The sequence below is a fragment of the Theobroma cacao genome, chromosome 2, assembly GCF_000208745.1.
Source record: "Theobroma cacao cultivar B97-61/B2 chromosome 2, Criollo_cocoa_genome_V2, whole genome shotgun sequence".
NCBI lineage: Eukaryota > Viridiplantae > Streptophyta > Magnoliopsida > Malvales > Malvaceae > Theobroma > Theobroma cacao.
The window spans coordinates 14655163-14664482 of NC_030851.1; the positions used below are offsets into that span (position 1 = coordinate 14655163).

Below are 9320 nucleotides of genomic sequence, written 5' to 3' on the forward strand. Positions count from 1 at the left end.
ATGTATCAATAGATGAAACCTAGAAAGAGCACCTGAAAAACATTTATCGATAAATGTTCGTATCTATCGATAGATGACCAAATTGATTGATAGATAGGTCCATGTATCGATAGATCACGCCTAGACTTGAAAAATGGGTATTTTGGTCTTTTTACATTCCTTTTAAAAACCTTTAAACCCTTAAACTTTCCCCTTAGGGCAAAAACAAGCTTTTTCACTCAAAACCTAGCCATATTCATCCATTTTTGCTCTTAACTCCAATTTTTCACAAAATCAAAGGATTTTGAAGAGTTAAAGTGATTTTAAAGCTTGTTTCGTCACCCCAAGAACTTTGGAAAGTAAAGCTTTAATTTTTAACTTTTTAAACTTAAGGCTTGATTTCTAGAAATTGTGGATACTCATAAATTAATTTTTGGTTTTAAAAACCTAGGTTTGATTTGGTTGTGGAACTCTCAAAGCTCACTAAGGTAAAGTTACTCTAACTCTAGTCATTAGTAGGCTTGAAACCTTTAGATAGAGTTAGATTAGTTGCTGATTTGTGGATTAAAGGATTGTTGAAATTTTTGTGAAAAGATTTGGTGGATTTTAAACTAAGAAAATCATGTAATAATGTTGGAAACATTGTGTTAGGTTTTGTGAAGAAGATTTGAAGTTGTTGGAAAAGTGAGTGTTCAACAAAAGGTGAGAGAGAACAAGGCACGCTTTAATGAGGTGGGTGGATGCAGTGTTTTTAATTATTTTGATATAATTAAGCATGCCTATTCTATAGCCTTGCATATAAATGGATTTTGATAACGTTTGTGTGGTGAACAAATGTTTTCAAGTATGTTTGATGAAATTTATAGTCTAAGTATATATAGTCTATTATATAGTACTTGAAATGGGGAACAAGCCTTTCAATTGTATTTATATCTCAACATCTCATTTATGTATGATTGATGTGTGATGGATGGATTTTAAAAGTTGCAAGAGAAATGTTTTTTTTTCTTTTTGATGATGCCATAGTATTTATGGCCAATTATTATAAAATGTTGTAAGTTTGATTGGGTTCTATGTTGTCTCAACCTTTATGGATATTGATGATTGATTTCGTCCTTTGATTGATTATACACTATACATTGAATTGTTGTATTGTGGTTATTGGAACCTATCGATATAATGACCTGTAGTTAGTGGTAGGAGGCACTAGCCATTGTGCACAATGATGGTAGCTTAGGCTAGTTGAGAAATTTCAAAGACTTGTTGGATATTGGTAGCTAACAAAATACTACCCCTCTTTACAAATAGTTGTTGGCCAAGTGCAACAAGCTATTCAATTTAGTGAGACAACTCTAGGTGGTTTGGATATCTTTGGTTAGAGCTTCATTTTGATTGTTACATGCCTATTGTTGCATGAGGCTTAAATGTTGTTTATGTATCTATGGTCGATTCATAGAGTTGTTTGAGGTCCTAATGATGAGCTCTAGGCTAAATTTTTGCTCTTTGTAGCTTATCTATCGATATTTGTTCATGAAGTATTGATAAATACCACACAAAACCTTCATGATTGCTTACTCTCTTTAATCTATCGATACATCGGGTCCATGTATCGATAGATCAGGCTTGTTTCTAAAGTTAAATGTTTTCAAAAACTTTTTCTAAAAAGGGAAATATGTTAGTTTTAATCTTAGATCTTTGAGAATTTCAGAATATGTATTAAATGCTCTTGAATTGATGTATTTACTAAACTTTTTAAATTTGGATTCCAAACTTTAAATATTATAGAAAGATTACATTCTATTTTATAAACTATGTTCGTAAAAGGACATATAATCTATCCTTGAACTTATTAGAAGATACTAGACCTAGGGTGATTATGGACATATGTTTCCTGATGTCGTTTGAGAGAAAATGGACTTAGAACTATGGGCTAGGCCAAGTTGTTGACCATAAGATTAATTGACATGTTGGATAAGCGGGACTGTCAAGTGAGTACGCTTGGGTAAGCAAGGCTCAATTTTTTATTATGCCTAATGTTGTCGCTTTTGCACATGCAAATTGATAATTCTATTTTATAGAATCATTTTAGTCCAATTTTGTTATGAAATATTATCTAAGTCCTCAATTTTCAATTATAATTTACTTATTTTTAGTTGTTTTTATAATTAGTTTATTTTTAAGTGAGTTATTTTAATTTTATGTTATTTCTTTTAATTTTGTTATTATTTATTAGTTTTTATATTTTTCGTATGATTAAAAGAGATTAGGCTTAATTTTGGAAAGTAAAGTGTTGAAAGACCCAAAATCTGCTTGCATATGGTTCAGTGTTTTAGCCATAACTTGCACTACAGAACTCCAAATGATACGAGTCTTTGATCATTTGAAAGTTAAGAGATAGAGCTACAAATTTCATGCAGATAACTTTACCTAGTTCTGTATTGAAGATAGAGAAAATTGGGTTAGAAAATGGCTAGATATAGTATGCCGGGAATGGAAATTTGTAAAGACTGACAATTGATTTTTAGGCCTCTTATTACACTTTTAAGCCCAGTTAAAGCCTAGGTCAACTAAAGGAAGAATGGGTTAAGTTATTATTATAAATAGGATAGTTTGAAGAACATTAAGGTAGACAACTTTTGAGAGATTTAAGAAGCTAGAAGTTAAGGCTGAAACTTGGAGATCCAGGCGGCAAATATTGTTTTCTTTTCTTCCTTGGCTTTTATTGTTCTTGTTACTTTCAATGGTTGAATTTAATACAATGTTATTTGTTTTTGCAATCATGAGAAGCTAATTTTCTTTTTCTAGGATTGCAATTGAACTCACATGTAATCTAAATTTTTAATCTTTTTCTTACTTATCTTTGATGGGATTTGAATTGTTTATTCCAATTTGTTCTTAATGCTTTTAATTACCTTATCACCAATTAAATTGATTTAGGAACCTAAACAAACTTGGGAAAGGGAGTTGAGTGTAGACTAAAATTAGGATAGCATATGATCATATTAATTAATTTGCGTATAGGATAAGAATATACTTATAGGCCATATGTAGCCAGATTAGAGCCTAAACTTAATGAATCTATTTTAATTTGAATTCACATAGGGATATAGTGTTTTGGTTAAAATAGATATTTTTATAAGATGAGTCAAGAGACCCTTATAAATAATTTAGGACTCTAGGTTAGCAATTCAACCCATTGAAATAAGTTAAGGAAGAAAGGTAAGATTTAGATGAAGTGTGAGGGATATTGTAGTCCTAGGCTTGTTTGATTTGATATTTTCTCAAGTTATTATTATTTTGATTTTTCTTGTTGGTTTAAATTTTAGTTTATTAGTTTTAGTTAATCAATTAATTTTGAGTGTTTGGATTAGATTAATTTGTTCTAATTTTAGTACTTAGTAAAATTTTAGATCAATTCCCTGTGGGATCGATACTCTGCTTGCTTATATACTATCTACTCGACACGTATACTTGCATAGTAGAATTTTAACTGACAAGTTTCTGGCATCGTTGCCGGGGAATTGTTTCTAGAATTTTTATTAATACTAATACCAAGCAATTTAGTCTTACTTCAAATTTTATTTTTCTTGTTTTAATATTAGATTTTGTTTGTTTGCAGATATCTTTGGTCATTGTATGCAAAGAAGAAACAACTTGAATCTTATTCCTTTTGATCTTGAGATAGAAAGAACTTTTAGAAGACGTCTAAGGGAGAATTTACAAGTTGCAGTTGTAAGTCAGACAATGGTTGAGGATAACAATAACAATGGCAATAATGCCATTAATCTGGTTCCCGAAGCAAATAGAGCACTGTGAGATTATGCTGTTCCACTTTTGCAAGGTTTACACCAAAGCATTAAGAGACCTTCCATCAATGCAAATAATTTTGCAATTAAAATAGCTTACATTCAGATGATTCAGTCTTCAGTCTAGTTTGGTGGGTTACCCAGTGATGATCCTAATTCTCATTTAGTAAATTTCCTGGAGATTTGCGATACCTTTAAATATAATGGAGTAACTGATGATACTATTATATTGAGATTGTTTTCATTTTCTCTGAGGGATAAAGCAAAGAGCTAGCTTAATTTGCTACCCAATGGGTTTATCACTACATGGGAAGACTTGGCACCAAAGTTTCTAGTAAATTTTTTTCGCCTACTAAGACTGCAAAGATGAGGAACGATATCACCTCATCCACACAATTTGATGGTGAGTCCTTGTATGAAGCCTGGGAGAGGTTTAAAGAATTACTGGGAAGATGTCCACATCATGGGATTCTTGATTGGTTACAAGTTCAGACATTCTACAATGGGTTGGTTGGGTCAATAAAAACTACAATTGATGCTGCTGCTGATGGGGCATTAATAAGTAAGAATGCTACAGATCCTTATAATTTGTTGGAAGAGATGGCATCAAATAATTATCAATGGTTATTGGAGCCTATGAAATTGATGCACTTGGGAACTTAACTGCTCAAGTAGCTGCATTGTCCAAGAAGTTTGACACACTAGGAGTTCGTGCGGTTCAAAATTCATTAGTAGTTTGTAAGATGTGTGGAGATGGCCATTCATATGATCGATGTCCATACAATTCTGAATCAGTCCAATTTGTGGGGAACTTCAATAGACAGCAAAATAACCCATACTCCAATACTTATAATCTTGGTTGGAAAAACCATCCCAACTTTTCATGGAACAACAATGCAGGGCTTTCCAATCCAAAACCCATCATGCCTTTTGGTTTTCAACAACAAGCTAGACCACAAATTCCTAAAAAGAAGTCCCAATTGGAAGAACATCTCTTGCAATATATGTCCAAGACTGATGCTTTAATTAAAAGTCAATGAGCCTCCTTGAGAAATCTTGAGATCCAAGTAGGACAGCTTGCAAATTCCATCAACAATAGACCTCAATGTTCCTTACCTAGTGACAAACAAATCAATCCTAAAGGTAAGGAACAATGCCAAGCAATCACTTTAAGGAATGGAAAAAAGATTGAAAGGGTGAATGAAAAAGCAGTTGAACCTAAGAATGAACATGTTGATAAGGAAGGAATGTGTGAGAAAAAGAGTGAAATTGAATAAAAAGAAGATGAAAAGGCTGAAAATCAAAGAACTTCTCAAGTAATCCATCCTCCATGACCTTTTCCCCAAAGGCTCCAAAAACAAAAGCTTGAAAAGCAATTTTAGAAGTTCCTCAATGTCTTCAAGAAATTACACATAAATATTCCTTTTACTGAAGCTTTGGAACAAATGCCCAGTTATGTCAAGTTTTTGAAGGACATCCTCTCCAAAAAAAGAAAGCTAGGTGAGTTTGAAACTGTCTTCCTTACAAAAGAGTGTAGTGCAATTCTCCAAAATAAACTATGACCAAAACTCAAAGATCTAGGTAGTTTCACAATCCCTTGCACTATTGCTAATTTATTTTTTGCGAAAGCTAAGTGATTTAGGTGCAAGTATCAATTTAACGCCTTGATCAATTTTTGAGAAACTTGGTTTGGGGGAATGCAAACCCACTTCAATTACTTTGCAACTGGTTGATCGTTCTTATGTGTACCCAAGGGGAGTTATTAAAGATGTTCTTGTCAAGGTAGATAAATTTATTTTTTCAATTGATTTTATAATTCTTGTCATGGAAGAAGATAGGCAAATTCCAATCATCCTTAGGAAGCCATTCTTAGCAACTGCTAGAGCTTTGATTGATGTTTAAAAAGGTGAGCTCATTGTGAGAGTTCAAGACCAACAAGTAACATTTAATATTTTTAAAGCTTTAAAATTACTTGTGACATCTGAAGACCATTTTTCCATAAGTGTGGTAAATAATTTTACACACGATGTTTTCTTAGAAGAAAATCCCAATGATCCTCTAAAAGCATGTTTAGTTGCTAATTCTGATAGGGATGATGATGAATTTATTGAATATTCAAATTTGTTAAATGCTCACTCCAGATTTAGAACTAATCATTAATTTGAGTTTTTAAATATTTTAGCTTCTTTAATGCTAGCTTCTAAGCCCTCCATTGAGGAACCACCTATTTTGGAACTCAAACCTTTGTCTGCACACTTGAGGTATGCTTTTCTAGGAAAATCTTCTACTTTTCCAATTATTATTTCTGCTGCTCTTACTAACATGCAAGAAGAGAAGTTATTGAGGACACTTAGAGAATTTAAGAAAGCAATAGGGTGGACCATAGCTGATATTAAAGGAATTAGCCCTTCTGTTTGCATGCCCAAAATTCTCCTTTAGGAAAATCATAAAGCCACAATTGAATAGCAAGGAAGATTGAATCCTATCATGAAAGAAGTAGTCAAGAAGGAAATCATCAAGTGGTTGGATGCTGGAATAATTTATCCTATCTTTGATAACTCATGGGTAAGTCCAATTCAATGTGTTCCTAAAAAATGAGGAATGACTGTGGTTGCCAATGACAATAATGAGCTTATTCCAACAAGAACTGTGACTGTATGGAGAGAATGCATGGACTACTGCAAGCTCAGCAAAGCTACAAGGAAAGATCACTTCCTTCTTCCATTCATTGATCAGATGTTGGATCGCTTGGCTAGTAAAGAATATTATTGCTTTCTAGATGGTTATTTTGGCTATAACCAAATTACTATTGCTCCTGAAGATCAAGAAAAGACTACATTTACATGTCTTTATGGCATCTTTGCTTTTAGAAGAATGCCATTTGGACTATGTAATGCACTTGCCACCTTTCAGAGATCTATGATGGCCATATTCACAAGCATGGTGGAGAAATATTTAGATGTATTTATGAGTGATTTTTCTATCTTTAGAAATAATTTTGATGATTGTCTCTTAAATATTGCTAGGGTACTCAAGAGATGTGAAGAAACAAATTTGGTGCTTAACTGGGAGAAAGGTCACTTTATGGTGCGAGAATGTATTGTTCTTAAGCACAAGATTTCTAGTAGTGGCATTGAGGTAGATAAAGCAAAAATTGAAGCAATTGAGAAATTACCACCTCCAATAAATGTCAAAGGTATTAGAAGTTTTCTTGGTCATGCTGGTTTTTATAGAAGATTTATAACAGACTTTTCAAAAATTTCTAAATCTCTTTGCAATTTATTGGAAAAAGATGTGCCATTTAAGTTTGATAATGAATGTCTTGTTGCTTTTGATGAATTGAAGAAAAGATTAATATCTGCACCTATCATAATTAGTCCCGATTGGACTCTTCCTTTTGAATTAATGTGTGATGCAAGTGATTATGCGATGGGAGCTGTTTTGGGACAAAGGAAGGATAAAATCTTCCATTCCATCTATTATGCTCGCAAGACTTTGAATAAGGCCTAGAAAAATTATACCATAACTGAAAAGGAGCTCTTGGCTGTAGTTTTTGCTTTTGACAAATTTCGCTCCTGTCTCGTGGGGACAAAGGTGATAGTGTACACTGACCATTCAGCTATCAAATATTTGATTGCCAAGAAGGGTGCTAAACCAAGATTGATAAGGTGGATTCTCTTGTTACAAGAGTTTGATCTAGAGATTCATGATAGAAAAGGAATAGAAAATCAAGTGGCAGACCACCTTTCAAAATTAGAGATTGAAGCTCAAGGTAAGGATTCAACCTTAATCAAGGAAATTTTTCCTGATGAACAAATCCTTTAAGTTGGTAAGAAATCACTTCCTTGGTATGCTGATTTCATGAATTATTTGGTAAGCAATATCATTCCCCCTTATTTAAATTTTCATCAGAAAAAGAAATTTTTACATGATGTTAAATTTTATTTTTGGGATGAGCCTTACTTGTTAAAGCAATGTAAAGACCAGATCTTCAAAAAATGTGTCTTGGAAGAAGAAATTCAATGTGTGCTTCACCATTTCCATTCTTCAAAATATAGAGGACACTTTAGAGGAATAAGGACTGCTGTTAAAGTCCTCCAATCAGGTTTTTATTGGCATAGATTACTTAAAGATGCTCACAATTTGTTTGGCATTGTGACAGGTGCCAAATGGTGGGTAATATCTCCAGGCAACATGAGATGCCTCTCACCAACATCCTGGAGATAGAAATTTTTGATGTATGGGGTATTGACTTCATGGGTCCGTTCATATCTTCATACAATAACAAATACATTTTGCTTGCTGTTGATTATGTCTTCAAGTGGGTTGAAGCGGTAGCCTTTCCTCATAATGATTCAAAGGTGGTGATGAATTTCATCAAGAAGAATATTTTCACTCGATTAAGCACTCCAAAGGCAATTATTAGTGATGAGGGAAGTCACTTTTACAACAAATATTTTGATGCGCTTTTAGTAAAATATGGAGTTAAACACAAGGTTGCAACTGCATACCATCCTCAAACTTGTGGCCAAGCGGAAGTATCAAATACAAAAATCAAGAGGATTGTGGAGAAAACGGTTTGTCCCACAAGAAAAGATTGGGCAAAAAGATTGGATGATGACCTACGGGCATATCGGACTGCTTACAAGACCTCAATTGGTATGTCTCCATATAAGTTGATCTTTGGCAAAGCTTGTCATTTGTCAATAGAACTTAAACATAATGCTTATTGGGCCGTGAAGAAGTTAAATTTTTATTTGCAAGCAGTAGGTGAGCAAAGGTTGTTCCAATTAAATGAACTTGATGAATTTCGCCTTCAAGCTTATGAGAATGCCAAACTCTATAAAGAGAAAACAAAGCAATGGCATGATAAGAAGATATTGGAAAGAAGCTTTGGGCTAGGACAAGCAGTGTTGCTCTATAATTCTTGTCCGAAATTATTTTCGAGAAAACTTAAATCAAGGTGGTCTGGTCCTTTTATTATCAATGAGGTATTTCCACATGGAGCAATCGAAGTTCGAGGGATAGATGGTCAAAAATTTAGTCAATGAACAAAGATTGAAGCTGTCAAGCCCGGCTCTACAATATGTTTATTATGCCATTCCTACATAAGAATGCATGTTTGCTTACTTGGGTACCTCAAAAATCATTAAAGGACGGTAATGTACCAAATGGTATAATTAAGTTGAATTAATCCTCGAACTAGTCCAAATAGAGATTTTAAGATGAAATTGAGAATTTTAAAACCCTAGAATAACTTAAAATGGTGATTCGGAGTTCGAGGACCAATTTGGAGTCAAATTGGAATTTTCATAACGTAGGGGCAAAATGGTCATTTTGCCACCCGAGGTTAAAATTGGAATGTTGGAAGAAGTTTTTGACCAAGATTGACCATTTATAACATAATTTGAGTTTGAGAGGTGAAAAATTTTAATTCCGGCATTTTTTAGAGCATAAGGGGCAATATAGTCATTGTGCCACCCAAGGGTAAAATTATAATTTTACACACCAAACACTTGTCACACCCATGGATTT

At 33.4% G+C, this 9320-nt stretch overlaps 1 pseudogene; it reads left to right on the forward strand.

The window, feature by feature from the left end:
* LOC108660651 lies at nt 4406-8836 on the forward strand (annotated as a pseudogene).